The following is a 19,454-nucleotide window of genomic DNA, read 5'->3' as shown; positions in this document are numbered from 1 at the left end:
AATTTGGGTACATTTTAGGGATAGTCAGGGCATAATAATCCGTGATTATGCATTCTGTTGAATGTAATTGACTGTTTAATTGTGTCTTGAAGCAATGGTGCTCAAATGGAGTGCAGTACTAGATGCTGTTGATTCATTTAACTAGTTAGTGGTCCAAAGAACAACAACATGACATCAAAATTAATTTATTCAAAAAGAGCATTTGTACAGATTATCGGGTTTTGCCGCCGCCCCAAAACAATGTTTTTATCCTTTTTACTCAAATTCCCTCATGAATTACAAGGATGCTAAAAATACTATACTATAGACAAATGCAACAAGGACACTAAAGCTGGTTAATACGACTTGACATGGCATAACAATCCCCAGACACCATGCCCCCTTTTGACCCTGATATTTTTCTATTCCTATTTAAACACTGTATTCATAATGCATAGTTTTATTGTGATAACATTTCAGTCTGTACCTCTTACAATAACCATTAACATAACAGCACTATAACTTTTAACTGATGTACTGTAATTTTACACCTCTTTAGGACACACTGTGTACAGTATAACTACTCCTGTAATTACAATAATACATTTTCCATGCCATTCTGTGACTCGTATTACATCCCACTGCCCTATACTTCACTGTCTATGTTGTAAGTGCAATTTTATATGCTTCGAGCTGGCACCTTGTTATAAATATATGTAGATTTGCTGTTGTATACTTTTTTTGATGCTGTATATGCTGTAAATTGTGATGGAAGTTATTTTACATAAATGCTTCCAAACAGACAGCTGCTGTACTGCTTTTTCTTTTCTTTCCTTTCTGCAACAGTAACATATTGTAAAGTATATTCTATTTGAGTGAGTGTGGGCATTTTAGGGATGATGCCAGAGGAATCTGATTGGATGCTTTAAGCAAGTGGCCATGCTGGGACAGCATTACTTTCCCATGTCGTTCTAATCTTGCTTTGACTTGCAGAAAAGTCAGATTTTTGAGAATTGATCATTGTCTGGCCCAAGAATCGTTTTAACAGTCACACACGTTGTTTGATGGAGTCTGAATAGATTAGGTGACAGTTTTAGTTTAAACAAGTGTGTCCCAACGATGGCCTGGGGGCCATTTGTGGGCCATCATCTATTTTTAGGATATACTTAAATGAACAATTTATTTAACTCTTTGCCTGCAAGCCTTCCTTCCCAGTTAACATGGATATTTGACTTCTAAAGCCGTCAATGGCAGTGAATGTGTTAATTGAGACTGCCTTTGTTGTTTGCCTGTTTGCGTGTGAGTCACCTTACTGCTACTACTAATACATTGGTTTTAGCTTTTCTAGATTTGCAAAATCGCAAAGAAACAATTTACGACAAAATTAATGACAATATTTCTTGGAATAATGTTAACTCAGTTACAGCAACAAATAGCGTGAATTGTGATTGTTCTATTTTCTGCTCCGTGTCAAGGTAGTACAAATTAGTACAGATTGCTCTTGTCAGAATCAGAATCATCAAGTATGCCAAGTATGTCCAAAAAACAATTGTTTTGGTTCTGATTGGGGGAAATGTGACTCTGCAGTTCAGTACAGGACCACTGGCCTCCCCAAAATCCTGAAAAATTACTGACTTTTTGCTTCGTCACTTAGCTATTTTTGTTTTTAATTTAAAATATAATACAATAATAAACAAATTTATTGCTGACCATATCTTTACCTACATTGATGGATTGCTTTTAGGATGTTACTGTAAATACATTAAGGGTGAAGAATGTCAGAGACATCCTTGGATTTTTTTTCTGAATTTGGACTGTTCTAAACTGAGTATGGCTATATTTCTAAAGCAGAATGCTGACATGCTTCTGATACTCAGCTTCTTTTTTATTCACTGGATGACCGTTGTGCCCAATGTGATGTAACACAACCTGAAGGTCCAGCCCCAATGGGCCGACACAGCGGTGTCATTACATCAAACTGAGTTTGGATTGCAATATGCCACTTGTCTCCACCAATCATCTTCCGTCCATCCGCCGCTGACCGCCTCGCCAAACATCACAGGGACGCCCGATGAGCAGCGCTCGTATTTCACCCTCAATTTGACACCCTCTCACCTAGTTGTAAAAGTTGGACCTCATTGTGGAACAATTGGAAGTGGAGCACCAGAGCTCCTGGGGGCTGTTGACTGGAGGAAGCCCCCTTTATTTGAGGACACTATAACTCAACAGAACCCTGTGGCCGTCTGATGGCTCTGACACTGCGCACTCGCGCTGACAAAAGTGCTGGATGAGCGAAGGGGCAAGCCCTGTCATGTGTGGTCTGCCTGGACAAACTTGGAGAGGTAGAGTAGGAAAGTGTGCGCTTTATTGTATTGACTCTCCAGATGTTCACAATGAGCAGGAAATAGTTTGTACCTGCGTGTAAAAGTTGGAATGTGACTGTTGAAACGTCAGTCCTCACACATCTGGGACTTTTCTACACTGGAAAAAAAACAAAAAAAAAATGAAGTAATCTGTCACATTTAATATTTTAGCTTTGATTCAATGAAAATTATTCATTAGTGTACCCTTAAATTTAACCTGGAAGTTTTTATTTCATTTACACCATGTTTGAATGTTGGAACAAACATTACCAGTGTTAGCTTTTGCTAACTTAGCTTAGTTTAGTTTAAAAGTCAGGCAGCGAGTTTCAGTGCTCATACACATTCACACACTCATAAAAGCTTCACACAAGGCACAGACTTTTACCGTTGTTATTTAGCAATGTTTTATGGTGTCTTTCTGGTTTAGCTGAGAGAAATATGTACTGTACATTTAAGCGACAGCTTCTCCGGGCTATCATCGACCTGGCCCACACTCTCCAGAAAATAGTACATCGGATTCGAGGGCTGAATATTGCGTTCAGTCAAGGATAGTTGTTTAAAAACATAAATTACTTTAAACTGTAATGTTACCAAAATGCTAAGTTTATACATTTTTCTGACCAATGTCAACGACGCTCCTTCCATCCAACTCCTCAATGCATGCATAAATCAATTGGTCAAAATTAAATATTTCAATTCGGTGCTAAACTTTAAATTTAAATTACAGTTAAGTAATAATAAAAAAAAAACATTTAAATGATGAAGTAACATTTTTCAACAATTTGAATAAAAAAAAATAAAAAAATTAAAATTAAACAAGTTACAGCTTTGTTATACTTTTATCAGCGTAGGAAGGTTAACATCCCTTTTCTCACATGGCAACCAGTCGATCCCCATACAGGGCAATGAGTGACTTTGTAGGATGAGAAGACATCCTCGGGACACACGTGGAAGCGTTTTCAGCCCCCAAAACGGAGCGGCTTCAAAAGGCAAAAGCGCGGAATCCAGCGATGGTTTTGTAACAGTTAAGGGCTTCTCAGTCGGGATCCAACTAATGATTAACATTCCTGGAGAAAGCACTGGGTTGCAGTCTTTTTTGCAGCGTTCTAATTAAGCACATGCTCCAGTGCCACTGCACAGAGGGAAGGAACTGGACTGCGCTACAAGCCGAACATGCTTAGCCCATGCTTGCCCTTATTTTCAGTGATGTCAAGAGGAGGATATCATACAGAAAAAGAAGACACAACAAGCAGTTCAAAACAGTTTGCTTTCAGAAGCAAAATAGTTCTTGATCATTACTGAACTGATGTATGGTAACATTTGTGTTGATTTTGAGTGACTGCTGTAGTAGAGTATTCCACGAGAATACGACAGAAAAACTTCAGTCTTAGTCCAGGGAATTTTGAGCAGTAAACAGTCACTTGAACATGTTTAAGTCCCAGTAAAGTGAAAACAAATGTCTTGCGAGAGAAGAGTGCTGTTAATGACCTTGCCGAATTTGAATGATTAATCAAAAAAACTCGAGCGGTTCTCTTCGCTTTGGGCTGCTGAAACCACACCCCGTTGAACTGTCAACTGTCAATCAAACGCCACTACGTCTAACATCTTTCTAATGCCGACACATCCCTACATATTTGAGCCGTGAAAATATATCCGCTTAAAGCCCCTGGCGGCCGGAATATATCCTGCCGGGTCGTCGCGGGGGCTTTGCACACCGTGATGAGAGGCGCGAGCCACCAGCTAACTTGGGAGCTAAGTGTGGCTCCTATTGGCCGACGGATGGGCTCATATCGTAACCGATTATCTTCAAATGTGTAATTTATTTACAAATAAATCTCTGAATTCACTTAACAGCGCCTTTTTGTGGATATTATGAGGCCAGTGTAATGAGTGCTAATGTACGGTGGCATGTTGCCTTTCAAAACTTTGTAAATGAAAATGAGCCAGTGCATACTGTTTGTCATCATACCTATAAAGGTATTATTCTACCTTCTGATATAAAGTGCAATGATGTGTGGGGTAGCTGTCGTGAGATATGAATGGAAGAGCACAGGTCTGCTCACCTATTAATATGACGCATATTTAAACACAGCGGAACCTGAGGTCGAACACAATCAGTTGGAGGAGACTTGGATTTGGAAACGACAGGTCGTCGTCCTTAGTTTACAGAGGTACTGATATATACGTTGTTTTGAGGTTACGTACGATGCGCAATGAACCCCCTGGAGTTTGCGCCGTAAGAATATGTTGTCACAAAAAGACACACTCAGTTGCTACAGTACTTACTGTTTTTCATTGTTTTATATCTAAGGCCTTGAAGTGTTTTTTTAATACAAATATTAGGCGTAGGTTAGTGATAAGTGATATAGTAGACACACACACACACACATATATATATATATATATATATATATATATATACACACACAACCCCAATTCCAATGAAGTTGGGATGTTGTGTTAAACATAAATAAAAACAGAATACAATGATTTGCAAACATGTCCGACCTATATTTAATTGAATACACAGCAAAGACAAGATATTTAGTGTTCAAACTGAAAAACTTTATTGTTTTTAGCAAATAATCATTAACTTTGCTTTGGCTTTGCAACACGTTCCAAAAAAGCTGGGACAGGGTCATGTTTACCACTGTTTTACATCATTTTATATCACATTCAATAAACGTTTGGGAACTGAGGACACTAATTGTTGAAGCTTTGTAGGTGTAATTCGTTCCCATTCTTGCTCGATGTACGGCTTCAGCTGTTCAACAGTCCGGGGTCTCCGTTGTCGTATTTTATGCTTCATAATGCGCCACACATTTTCAATGGGAGACAGGTCTGGACTGCAGGCAGGCCAGTCTAGTACCCGCACTCTTTTACTACGAAGCCACACTGTTGTAATGCGTGCACAATGTGGTTTGGCATTGTCTTGCTGAAATAAGCAGGGGCGTCCATGAAAAAGACGTTGCTTGGATGGCAGCATATGTTTCTACAAAACCTGTATGTACCCTTCAGCGTTAATGGTGCCTTCACAGATGTGTAAGTTACCCATGCCATTGGCACTAACACAGCCCCATACCATCACAGATGCTGGCTTTTGAACTTTGCGTCCATAACAGTCCGGATGGTTCTTTTCCTCTTTGGCCCGGAGGACACGACGTCTACAATTTCCAAAAACAATTTGAAATGTGGACTCGTCGGACCACAGAACACTTTTCCACTTTGCATTCGTCCATCTTAGATGAGCTCGGGCCCAGAGAAGCCGGCGGCGTTTCTGGGTGTTGTTGATAAATGGCCTTTGCTTTGCATAGTAGAGTTTCAAGTTGCACTTACGGATGTAGCGCAGAACTGTATTTACTGACATTGGTTTTCTGAAATGTTCCTGAGCCCATGTGGTGATATCCTTTACACATTTATGCCGGTTTTTGATGCAGTGCCGCCTCAGGGATCTAAGGTCACGGGCATTCAATGTTGGTTTTCGACCTTTCCGCTTACATGCAGTGATTTTTCCAGATTCTCTGAACCTTTTGATGATATTATGGACCGTAGATGATGAAATTCCTAAATTCCTTGCAATTGTACGTTGAGGAACATTGTTCTTTAAACTGTTCAAATATTTTCTCGCGTACTTGTTCACAAAGAGGTGAACCTCGCCCCATCTTTGCTTGTGAATGACTGAGCAATTCAGGGAAGCTCCTTTTATACCCAATCATGGCACCCACCTGTTCCCAATTAGCCAATTCACCTGTGGGATGTTCCAAACAGGTGTTTGATGAGCATTCCTCAACTTTCTCAGTCTTTTTTGCCACCTGTCCCAGCTTTTTCGGAATGTGTTGCAGCCATAAAATTCTAAGTTAATGATTATTTGCTAAAAACAATCAAGTTTATCAGTTTGAACATTAAATAGTAGTGTATTCAATTAAATATAGGTTGAACATGATTTGCAAATCATTGTATTCTGTTTTTATTTATCTTTAACACAATGTCCCAACTTCATTGGAATTGGGGTTGTGTATATATATGTATATATGTGTATATATACATGTGTGTGTGTATATATATATATATATATATATATATATATACATACATATATACGTGTATGTATATATACATATATACGTGTATGTATATATATATATATATATATATATATATACACATATATACGTGTATGTGTATATATATATGTATATACATATATACGTGTATGTATATATATATATGTATATACATATATACGTGTATGTATATATATATATGTATATACATATATACGTGTATGTATATATATATATATGTATATACATATATACATATATACGTGTATATACATATGCATATGTATGTATATGTATATACATATATATATATATATATACACATGTATATATGTATAAATAAAAAAAATAATAAATAAAAAAAAAAAAATATATATATATATATGTATATATATTTATAAATATATATATATATATGTATATATATTTATAAATATATATATATATATATATATGTATATATATTTATTTATTTATACATATATATATATACATGTATATATGTATAAATAAATATATATATATATATATATATTTATTTATTTATTTATACATATATATATATACATGTATATATGTATAAATAAATATATATATATATATGTATAAATAAAGAAATATATATATATATATATATATTTATGTGTATATATATGTATAAATATATATATATATATATATATATATATATATATATATATATATACGTGTGTGTATATATATATATATATATATATATTTTTTTTTTTTTTATATATGTGGGTATGTATAAAGAGAGAGAGAATGCTGCTTGCGTCAGTCAGGCTGACTCTTAATCAAATATTTTATGTTAAAATGAATCCTAAGAAACATAAGAAGGGTCTATATCTATAAGTGCTTGCACATGCGTGAGAGTCTCCTCGTGTAATCAGGTTTTGTGAGATCCAGTCTGAAGTTCTCATGAGGCCTTCTACAATGTTCCAGGCATGAGGTCATTAGCGTGTGTGTGTGTGTGTGTGCGCGCGCATGTGTGTTTTAGGAGGAAATGGAAAAACGGACCCAACTGGTGGCCTTATCACTCCTACGTTGAGGATGCCAAGCCTACTCAGCACTCTATGAAAGAAACAAGTTAAACATCATAAGTGTGTGTTATGTTTGGAGAAACCAATAGTGAACGCCGGCCCTCATTCACCATTGGTGCACAAACACGTTCCAATATTCAATGAGACATAATAGTGAACCACCATTTATCACAGGATACGTTCCAGACCCACCAACAATGGGTGAAAATTTGAGACAAAAAACATTAAACTTCACCCCTCCCACATGCTTTCAATGCATTTAAAACGTATTTGACCAAATAAAAGGATTGTGAGCGTAAAATATTTCGAAAATGCTGTACAGTATTAAGTGCTGTGTGCTATCAATACACCTAGATGGCAGTAGCTAAAAAGGAGTCAGCACACACCTTGCACCATTTAAAGTGCCAAATAAAGTTCAGATGTTCTAGTAGGCTTTTCCCGCCTTTTTTGTCTGGTCACATCTTGCACAGAGCTTCCACAGCATCAAATGGATCTCATTGGTCAAAGGTATCAGTCAGGAGAAGGGTACAACTTAATTTCCAAGCCATTAAATATACCATGAAACACACTGAAGATGGTCATCCATCATCAAGTGAAGAAAATCTGGCACAACAGTGACAATACCAATAACTGGATCTCCCTCCAAAATTGATGAAATGACAAAAAAAAAAAAACCTAGCCAGCCAGGCTGCCATTTCAACACAGGAGGCTGGCTGTTTAGTACAAGTGACAACAATCTTCCATCTTCTTTTATATCTCTGTGATATTGGGTAGGGTGGCAAGACAGAAGCATTATCTTTTCAATTCTGTGTAGTATTTATGTTAGCATAAAAAGCTGTAAAAACCATCTATATAAATCGCAGATTTCGAGATTCGATGGATGAGCTAGTAGATACATTCCACACAAAAAAAAATCTGCCGTATAGTGGTAGTGGTCAACCCTGGTATCGAAGAGTTGTAAAGAACGCATTTTTGATACAGCTCTTGTACTGGACCACATTGTATTGCGCAGGTGTACCTAATGTTGTGGCCACTGAGTGTAACTATGCCCACTCATACTGCACACACACGTGGTTAGCCATTGCTTGTGTTTTCTTTGCGAGGCCGGCCCCTCGCAGTAAGACTTCGCGAGCAGAGCAAACAAAAGTGTGTCCCTTTGAACACGAGCCGCTCACTAGGAGCCGCTGTCCGCTTGTTGGGCTTCTTGTGTCCGACCCCATTGGGTCCAATGTGGACTACACCAGAAATGACCTCAGTCGACCTCGGTCTACGCTGACCCTTCTGTGCTTTTATCCTCAGAACGTCTAACTTCAGTGTGACCACATCCGGCGAGTAATAATTCATCTCCTTGGCAGGTGGGATGGGATGATATGTGAAATAAACTAATGCCAGGGGAGTATTTCGTTATTTTGTCATTTAGGAGCCCGAGGCAAACGTAGTCATAGGGCCTTCCACGTGGGTAATATTAATGTTTATCACCAACTGTGAAAAAGTGATTATCTGAGGAATTTCTCCTGGTTATTAAGCTATATGAAGTCCTTAAAATCGTTCTTGGGATTATTATCCAACAAGTGAATCATAATAATATTTTTACTGTAATTGGTCATTTGACATTTAAAGTTGACTATTTTGACCGCTTTCATACTCACATCTTGGTAATGAAAAGCGTCTCGTGTAATTTTTATATCTACTGCATTCTCCTTGGCTGACACTGACATCGGTGCTACTGTTGCGAAAACATCCATCCATCCATTTCCTGAGCCGCTTCTCCTCACTAGGGTCGCGGGCGTGCTGGAGCCTATCCCAGCTGTCATCGGGCAGAAGGCAGGGTACACCCTGAACTGGTTGCCAGCCAATCGCAGGGCACAGACAACCATTCGCTCTCACAGTCACACCTACGGGCAATTTAGAGTCTCCAATTAATGCATGTTTTTGGGATGTGGGAGGAAACCGGAGTGCCCGGAGAAAACCCACGCAGGCACGGGGAGAACATGCAAACTCCACACAGTCGGGGCCGGGGATTGAACCCGGGTCCTCAGAACTGTGAGGCTGACGCTCTAACCAGTCGTCCACCGTGCCGCCTTGTTGCGAAAACAGTTGAACCTTTTTTAATTTTTGATGAAAACTTTGTTTTCCTCTCACCTCTGCTTCACTGGGATAACGCCACTTCATTTTACTGTACTCACAATGTGCTAATAAGTTTGTAACTTTGTTTTGTGACTCTCCTTCTGAATCAAGTCTGCACATGAGCATTGAGATAGAATCAATACATGAGAAGGGAGGGGAGCAACTGAAATGATCACGATAGATTAAGCATTTTGATGTGTTTTTTAGCATGCGAATTAAGACTAAAACAATTATATTTGCTTTAAAATCAGATTAAACTTTAATAATCAGTTTTGGGGCCCCAGAAATTGCCTGTGTTTGCCTCATGGTAAATCTGCCTTTGGCTATAACCAAAGCTCGTTATGAAAATGACCACCTTTATGATAGATCAAGTTGCCCCACCCCCCCCACTGCTAGCACAAATTGACAAATAAAGCCTTTTTTAAATTACTCATATCTTTTACATATATTATTACTTTAAAACCGTGACAGGGCACACATTTTAAAAATAAATTTCAATTATTTTAATTTTATTGCACAGAAATGTGTTATTTACTTCTTAATTTTGCATCCATCCATCCATTTTCTTCCACTTATCCGAGGTCGGGTTGCGGGGGTAGTAGCTTTAGCAGGGAGGCACAGACTTCCCTCTCCCCAGCCACTTCATCCAGCTCTTCCGGGGGGATCCCGAGGTGTTCCCAGGCCAGCCGTAGAATGTAGTCTCTTCAGCGTGTCCTGGGTCTCCTCCCGGTGGGACGTGCCCGGAACACCTCACCAGGGAGGCGTCCGGGAGGCATCCGAATCAGATGCCCCAGCCACCTCATCTGGCTCCTCTCGATGTGGAGGAGCAGTGGCTCTACTCTGAGATCCTCCCGGATGACTGAGATTCTCACCCTATCTCTAAGGGAGAGCCCGGACAGCTTGTGACCATAGTTGAGGGTAGGAATGTAGATCGACCGGTAAATTGAGAGCTTCGCCTTTCGGCTTCTTTACCACAACGGACCGATACAAAGTCCGCATCAATGCACAGGCTGCACCGATCCGCCTGTCGATCTCGCGTTCCATTCTTCCCTCACTCGTGAACAAGACCCCAAGATACTTGAACTCCTCCACTGGGGGCAGGATCTCATCCCTGACCTGGAGAGGGCACGCCACCCTTATCCGACTGAGGACCATGGTCTCAGATTTGGAGGTGCTGATTCTCATCCCAGCCGCTCACACTTGGCTGCGAACCGCTACAGTGAGAGTTGGAGGTCACGGCTTGATGAAGCCAACAGAACCACATCATCTGCAAAAAGCAGAGCTGCAATACTGAGGCCACCAAACCGGACCCCCTCTACACCTCGGCTGCGCCTAGAAATTCTGTCCATAAAAGTTATGAACAGAATCAGTGACAAAGGACAGCCTTGGCGGAGTCCAACCCTCACCGGGAACGAGTCCGACTTACTGCCGGGTATGCGGACCAAACTCTGACTCTGGTTGTACAGGGACCGAACAGCCCGTACCAGGGGGTTCGGCACCCCGTACATCCGTAGCACCCCCCTCAGGACTCCCCGAGGGACACGGTCGAACGCCTTCTCCAAGTCCACAAAACACATGTGGACTGGTTGGGCGAACTCCCATGCACCCTCAAGGACCCTGCCGAGGGTGTAGAGCTGGTCCACTGTTCCACGGCCAGGACGAAAACCACACTGCTCCTCCTGAATCTGAGATTCGACTTCCCGACGGACCCTCCTCTCCAGCACCCCTGAAAGGACCTTACCAGGGAGGCTGAGGAGTGTGATTCCCCCTGTAGTTGGAACACACCCTCCGGTCCCTCTTCTTAAAAAGGGGGACCACCACCCCAATCTGCCAATCCAGAGGCACTGTCCTCGATCTCCACGCGATGTTGCAGAGGCGTGTCAATTCTTAATTTTCATTTAATTTAAAATGTTAAGATTTTAAATAATCGAAACTTCTTAAAGAATAAAATGTAATATTTATTTTTGTATTTAAATTGGAATTAATACAGTTATGCCTTTTAATGTATTTCTTAATTACTAATTAATTTAAATTTCTAAATTGTAATTTCTACACGATAAAATTACTAAATGGAGTATGTGGTTTATAAATGGCTACCAATATTTCTGTTCATAATGATGGAATAATTAATTCATTTCATGTTATACAAAACACTATTAGTGTAAGGGAGAGCTTAGTGGAGTGCATGAACACAATTGAGAAGCAAACTAAACAAACATTCCCCCCAGGAGTACAGTAGAGAATTGTTTTGTTGTTTTTAGCTATTATTAAAATATATTTTTATAACAGTTATATTTAGAACTGTGTGATTTAGTAAAGCAGTCTTGTGTTGCCCCAGATAAGAAATAGTAATACATTGCTTTTTTGAAAAAAAAGGTGTCCTTGCAGGAAATCACTTTGTTGTTGGTCCATTATTAAACCCCACTGACCTTTTTCCCCTTATCGCCCGTGCCCACTGACTCCACCCCTGCGACGACGCCACGGAGGGTCGGGGGGATCAAGAGGAAAAGCGCACAGGAAGGGGTTGGCACAAGGGTGTTTGTGAGCATGTTTTGCATATTTTCAGGACGGGGGTCCGGAAAGGTTTTGCTGGATCCCCTGTTGTGTGCTGAATTATTATTTTTTTCTCTGCCCATGTTTGCTTCTATTAGGAATGGACATTTAAGAAAAAACACACACAAAAAAAACCAGGAAAACTAACACAGTTATGTTTTTATCTTAAATTAATTATGGCAGAAATAAATAATGCATTTCTTTTGTCCTCCCGCAATGAAATCCCAAGAAGCCTTGAGTTCAGAATTTACATTCAAATGCAGCATCAATTGTAACAAAATAAAGCAGTGTTAATTTCACAGTCCAGAGGTTCTGGGTTGGAATCTCGGCTCCTGCCTTCCTTTGTGGAATTCACATTTTCTCCACGCTTGAGTGGGTTTTCTTCAGGTACTCTAGCTTCCTCGCACATTCCACAAACATACGTATCAGGTTTATTAAAAACTCAAAATTGTCTTTTTGTGTGAATGTGAGTGTGTATGCATGTTTGTCTATATGCGCTCTCGCTGAGTGGTTCTTAAACTTAAGTGCCTCATAAAAGATTCAATGTATTGTACTTAAATATAACTGAACTGTGTACTTTCCTGTATTTAAAACATCTTTTAAGTTACTATAACATTACGCACTTTTAATTCAAGGATTCTTTTGCGTACCACTAGAGTGAGCCTGCATACCACACTAGAGAATCACTCGTAACCCTAATGAGCATAAGTGCTATTGAAAATGGATGGCTGGATCGATGTGAAAACAGTGCAGTGACTGCGAGTCATCGTAGCTCTAGTTGCGCTAAAGCAGACGATGCGCTAACTTCATCTGCCCTTGGGAACGTCACTCCATTCACGTTTCACCTGTCTGAGTTCGCTAATGCCATACCTGTGATAGACTTTCCTGTTGTTTTACACTTGTTTAACTTCTCTTGCCTAATCTGTTCTAGTATTTAGGCAACACACTAGTTGGGCCTGAAATAGTTGCGGCCTCTGTCGGACCATTTTCAGAGCAGTTTTGAGCAGGAAAAATCACTCTTAACGCACTGGATAATTGCTTAGGATAATCTTTTGGAGACATCTGATAATCAAACCTTTGTATACTTTGATCGGTGCGGGTGAAAAATGCTCGAATTTGCCCCGATTATCATTATGTGTGTGATAATCAGTTTTATAGACACACGCATTGTGCGTTCATTATTAAGGCTCATGCATAAACATGTCGGCGATATTGAGACGGTGTGTGTGGCGAGGACCACTTTCATCAACGCGGTGGTCTGATAGTTAGCGGCGCAATTATGACGTGCGGTAAGCGTCGGGTCCCCCGAGCGTGTGAGCCCGAGCCTTCATAACATCGTCCTGCAGAGCTTGGTGCCTGCAAGCGCTAAATCACTAAGTACTTTTAATCACTAGTGCGGGGTAATGCGTCGCATGTGGGTGCAATGTGTGCCGACAGATGGTGGAAGAGCCTGCGTCCGACGGCGGCGGGCACGCAGTGGAACGCTGTCCCGAATGTGATTCAGCTAGGCCAGCGTCCTTGCAGCCACAGATCACAGATTGGACTGTGTTTAAACAGGGCATTCTTCATAAGAACTCCTGTCACAGTTGACAGCAAGGGGTTCTCAAATTGTTTCGGTCCAAGGCCCCTCTAATCCTAATGCCAAATGAACAAAAATATAAACACAACAGTTTGGTTTTTGCTCTCTTTTTCTATGTCCACAAAAGACTTATATCACTCAAATACTGTTCACAAATCTGTCTAAATATGTGTTAATGTGCACTTCTCCGTTGCAGTGATAGTCCATCCTCACAGGTGTGGAATATCAACATTCTGATCAGAGAGCATAATTATTGCACAGGTGTACCTTAGAATGCCCACAATAAAAGGCCACGGTAAAATGTGCGGTTATACGATATTGAGGTGGTCCAGAGGGGTCGGAAAATCAGTCACTATCTGGAGTGACCACCATTTGCCTCACGCAGTGCAACACGTTTATTGCACAGGTGTGCCTTAGGCTGCCCGCCATAAAAGGCCACTCTAAAATTCTTAAGAAAAAAGATGTAATGTTATGAGAATAAAGCCATATTTTTTCAAGAAAAAAAAAATTCTTTACAAGAACGAAGACATTTTGTCAGGATAAAAAGTTTTAATCTTTTGTGATATTAAATGTTCGACAGGGAAAGAAAGTACTCTAAAAATTGAACTACTGTATATTCGTGTAAACATTTTTTGCTATTCTAAAAAAGAAAATTTACTCCTGTCATAATATGCCTTTTTGTTTTAAAAAACACAACGTATATGTGAGAGGATGGAATTTATATGAGTCACATATCAGCTTTTAAATGGCACAGAGCTGGAGGGAAAAGTAATTGGTTTATTATGATTTTCATTGGCGTGCCAGTCCCCATATCCTTAGCCTAATAGCATAATTGCCTAACTAATTTTTAAAGTACTGTCAAAATATCAACAAAAAATACCAATGCGCTTGCTAAAAATTGTTTTTTCTTTCTGTAGCTACTTAGTCATCATTGTCATTTTAATCTGCAAAAGTTGAATCGCGGGAACTACATTTCTTTGTTGACCCCCAAGCTACGGCTCGAGGACCCGCTGGGATTCCCAGACCCCAATTTGAGAACCACTGGTTGACAGCTCACAGTCTCTGCTCAGTGCCACATCACAACCCCCCCCCCCCCCCCCCCCCCCCCCCCTCAACGCCACGCCTCCGCGGTCCAGAGGGTCCCACGTGCTCACTTCTGGACCTGCTGAGGCTAGCTGGACCCAGTGTGAGGTATAAAAAAGCTGCCAATGTGTTTGGCTTGGCGAGGATTTATGGGAATGGGGGTGAGGGGCGTTTTTTAAATCAACATGCGGGACGCTCTGCCAGTCCATGGACGCTCAACTTCGTGTCCAATCTGAAGCCAAACATGACACACACGCATGCATGTTTATGTCTGCCGCTGGTACTGGGTTTACACCGCGTTGTTAAAGTCGGCCACCGGATGCGTGCAAGCCGCCTTACAAGGTGTTGCGATGAAAAGCAGAGCTCACAGCTTTGCCCCAGTCCTAAACGCTACCACAACTTAGCCAGACGTGCTAAACATTTATCAGACGGGGTTCCTAAACATCATTGCGCTGCTCTACTGTCACCCGATAAATTACGTACAGTGGTACCTCAATTTATAGATTTTTGGGGATACGAGCTGTTGCTCGGCTGTTTTTTTTTTTTTTGGTCTTGAGTTGAGAGCAAAAATTTGAGTTACGAGCGCTAGATGGCAGCAGCGAACTTTACAAGAAGCATTAGTTTGGCAGATAGTGAAGAATTCTTCAAAAAAAAAAAAAAGGTCAAGTGCTGGCTTCAAGCTGTTTATTGCCACTCCCAGTTGTAGTTTACTGTAAAACTACACATAATGAGAAACACATGTTGTGTATTCACCCAAACACCACCACACACCAAACGTCGGCTAGCTTAATGCTAACACACTATGCAAATCATCATAGACGGGCTCACGAAACTGACATCAATGTCGTGTTTTATAAGTTTTTAAGTCATGGATATTTGAAAACAAACTGTGCAGCAACACATGTAGATGTACAATACAATAGTAATATTATAGCAGTTTAGTGAGCATTTGTGCTCGTCTTCTTCGTGTTTATACAGTACATATGTATTATACTGTCCTCTCGGGTGTCCACACCGGAAAGTCACAGAATGAATGCATGAATTTCATGATGCACAGACTGCTTCATTCTTTACATTCTATTTACCAGTAATAATAATAAAAAATTCTTTGGCAAATCAAGATGCATTGCCCCACGGAGAAAAGGGAATTGTTGGCGCAAGATGGATGTATTGTTAGGATCCAATTTGAGTTCTTTCTGTAAAGAATTCATGCATATAGTTAGTGCATAACAACAGAGGTGCTTTTGCTCTTACAGCAATGGGGAATTTAAAGGCAATTATTGGTGTAACTTACACATACAGTATGACGGATGGATAAATAGACGGACGGATGAAGTCGGTCGACTGTTTTTAAAAATGGTGTTTGCTGTTAAGAGTGCTTGTTTTTAAACTTGTACAACAGTTAAGAAATATTTTTGTGTACTTCTACACTGACTGCTAGGTCACTGTTTCTGTTTTTCCTGTTAGTTCCCCTGTGGGTCCTTTTGGTCTATAAATATCTTTAATAATATCTCCATCTACATTCATTGTAATTTGGGAGAATTGAGCACGTGCGCAATTGGCAGTTAGGGTGTTAAATATAGGCGATGTACTGTATGTCTTTATTGGGGTAGGTAGTATTAATAGTTCAGTGACTTTCGGTCAAGCTCCCATGTGACCACTAGGTGACACCATCACCTTGGTGCGCGCTCCTTCAGTCTCCATCATTCATTCACTTGAACTACTGGAACATTTCAAAACCCCAAAAGTGTGGAAACAACTGCAACAATCACAAACGGACTTAGACACTTTAAATGCATTCAAAGCATGCCACAGTTCTTAAACCCCACTTCCACTTATTGTACCTCAGATAACCCCCACTACTGCGTGTCCAAAACAAACACCTCATCCAGGGCCTCTCTTTGCACTACACGAGCAGACTCAAAGTGTCCTGGGATCGGTGACATCATCACCTGTGTCCATAGCAACCGAGCTTGGCTGGATTTTGGTATGCGCGAGACTTTAATGAGGTTGACTGCATTACTTGGAAAAGGATATTTTATGTCAAAACTTTCTTTGTGGGTGACGTTCTGCTTTCAGATGAGAACAGAACTGGATCTTTGTTGTCTTGTAAGGCCACTGGCCACAACATTAGGTACACCTGGGCACTCTAACGGCATCCAAGCGAAACACTCCGCCTGTACAAAACGAATGTTGCTCTGTTTTGATTGACGCTGTCAACAAAGTGTTTATCAGTACGGTGTAAAATTGCACTGCGTCACAAATCTTTTTTTTCCCCCTAAATTTGACTTTCTGTTGGGTGGTTACTGGTTACCACATTTACTCAGTGGAACTTTGGAAGCAAATGTTTTCGCCCAGCCAATCAGCAATGAAAGGTAATGAAATTAATAAAAGAGGTTTTCATTCATAAATATAATGAAAAAAAAACTATTTTACATGAATATACCACCATTTTGAACGTCAAAAATTTTGATCGTTATTACAATGAGTTACCCAAAATATTAGGAACTTCATTACAGTCTATACTGTTGTAATGTACTTAAGTTATTTATTTTGCTAATTTTGTTGTTGTTGTTGTTGGAGCAGGGGGGTAATATTTTGACGCTGTATAATAACAGGGTGGGCAAAGTATGGGCCGTGGTCCATATACGGCCCACTCCATTCTTTAATTCGGCCCATCAAGCATTTAAATTATCAAAAGGTTTGTAATATTTGTTGCATAAATTTGACCATTTCGCCTGCTAAAATTTGTGAGGTAAAATCTTCACATTTATTTAAAATATTAATATCAGATTTTTGGCACGGTGAGCGACTGGTTAGAGCGTCTGCCTAACAGTTCTGAGGACCGGGATTCAATCCCCGGCCCCGCCTGTGTGGAGTTTGCATGTTCTCCCCGTGCCTGCGTGGGTTTTCTCCGGGCACTCCGGTTTCCTCCCACATCCCAAAAACATGCATGTAGGTTGACTGAAGATTCTAAATTGCCCGTAGATGTGAATGTGAATGTGAGTGCGAATGGTTGTTTGTTTGTTTGTATGTATGTGCCCTGCGATTGGCTGGCAACCATTTCAGGGTGTACCCCGCCTCCTGCCCGATGATAGCTGGGATAGGCTCCAGCACGCCCGCGACCCTAGTGAGGAGAAGCGGATAGAATATCAGATTTTTTTGTATCTGTGTCTCTAATTAAATGTTTAATGTTAAAATGTTAAGTTTATTGTAAATAACCCAATAAAATATGATTATATATAAAAATACATAATTAAAAAATATACTGTATTATGTTATTTAATTATAATACATTTTAATTCATTTAAAATGAGCATGAGTTATTCTATTAAGTTTCTTTGAATCTTTTTTTGTTTTTTTTAAATTTTTGCTTCACCTACGAATGAAAAATCCAATTTGGCCCTTGAGCACAAAGGTTTGCTCACCCCTTCCCTATAAAGAATGTCTGTTCAATGAGATGAGGAAAATATTAGGAACGGATCTCAGTATGATGCGGTACAGTTCTACAACCCTGAAAACCACAGCCACCATCAAAAACTGAATGGCACTTTTCTTTTTTTGGGGTGTGTGTGGTATATTGTGCTTGCCCATTTCCCGAGAGTGACTTCTGATCAAGTGCCACCTCTCGTGCGTGTGCGTGCATTCCTCCTCACACAATTCCACGGCGTCCTTTTGACATCCACCCGTGCAGCGGCGGAGCAGTTGTCACCCAAGTGACAGGCGACAGCTGAGTCCATACATCTGGAGCCCCGTGGGGAGGGCAGAAGGGAGAGGGAGAGGGAGGGGGTGCATCCACACTCCCACAGCACCCTGAGTGTTTTATTTATTTATTTATTTTTGTGAGCTTATTTTTCCAGCCTCGAAGGGCAGAGAACGTGAAACGAGTCAGTGCGTAAAAGCGCACCGGTGGATGACCCGACATTTTGCTGGAAATCGACGCGACCTTGTTTATCTATCGTGTATTATCAAAAGATATATAAGCTCATTAAAACACACAATACAAGTGTCTTCTTAACCAGACGCCGTAAAAAAAAAAAGTGCTACACAAGTGACCTCCACTCACCTCCAAAGCGTTCAGTGCTGACAAACGCGAGTATCCAAAGCCGATAGTCCCGAAAAGCGATCCACGCAGCGTCTCATTGGAGTGTCAGTGATGAAGGCTTCCCCCCCCACCCCCCACCTCCCCGAAAAAAAAGTGCCTCATTTGGAGAGCAGCCTCCCCCTAACCCCAACACGGCCGAGCGCGCTGTCACAACATCTCCCGCACTTGAGCGGCACACGCTGCGGCTGTGCTTGTGTGGCGCTCCTCTCCACGCTCCAAGCCAATGCATTGGCAGTATTACTGCTTGCCCGAGTGTGTGTGAGAGACGCTCTCCGACTATTGGCTTAAAGCAGCGTGTACCCCTCCCCGCTCATACCCCGCCCCCTCCCACACCTATCCCACAGAGAAGGAGCCAAACATTTGCTGGCAGTTTACTATTATTATTATTATTAATCAGTTTATTTGAAAGGGGACAATGCAATTTCATAAAACACATGAAATACAGATGGTTAAAAAAGCCAGAATTAGCCAGAAGCCTAGTTTTCATCTGTATTCCCCTGGCCATGATGTAAAAAAGCAGTAAAATACATCTACAAGACA

The 19,454-nt window shown here is 40.6% G+C and overlaps 1 protein-coding gene across 1 annotated transcript in view; it reads right to left on the bottom strand.

Annotated features, from left to right (window-relative positions):
* The window catches only part of prickle1a (prickle homolog 1a), a 36,406-nt gene extending 17,291 nt beyond the window's left edge, over positions 1–19,115 (bottom strand). The window contains exon 1 of the mRNA XM_061773743.1: positions 18,876–19,115. The gene's annotated coding sequence lies outside the window, so the exon portion shown is untranslated. The remainder of the gene's footprint in view (positions 1–18,875) is intronic.
* Positions 19,116–19,454: the final 339 nt, after the last annotated feature.

The sequence above is a fragment of the Phyllopteryx taeniolatus genome, chromosome 5 (genome assembly GCF_024500385.1).
Source record: "Phyllopteryx taeniolatus isolate TA_2022b chromosome 5, UOR_Ptae_1.2, whole genome shotgun sequence".
In the NCBI taxonomy this organism is placed as follows: domain Eukaryota; kingdom Metazoa; phylum Chordata; class Actinopteri; order Syngnathiformes; family Syngnathidae; genus Phyllopteryx; species Phyllopteryx taeniolatus.
The sequence above is the reverse complement of the archived record's forward strand: the minus strand, read 5'-3'. Positions and strand labels throughout refer to the sequence as shown.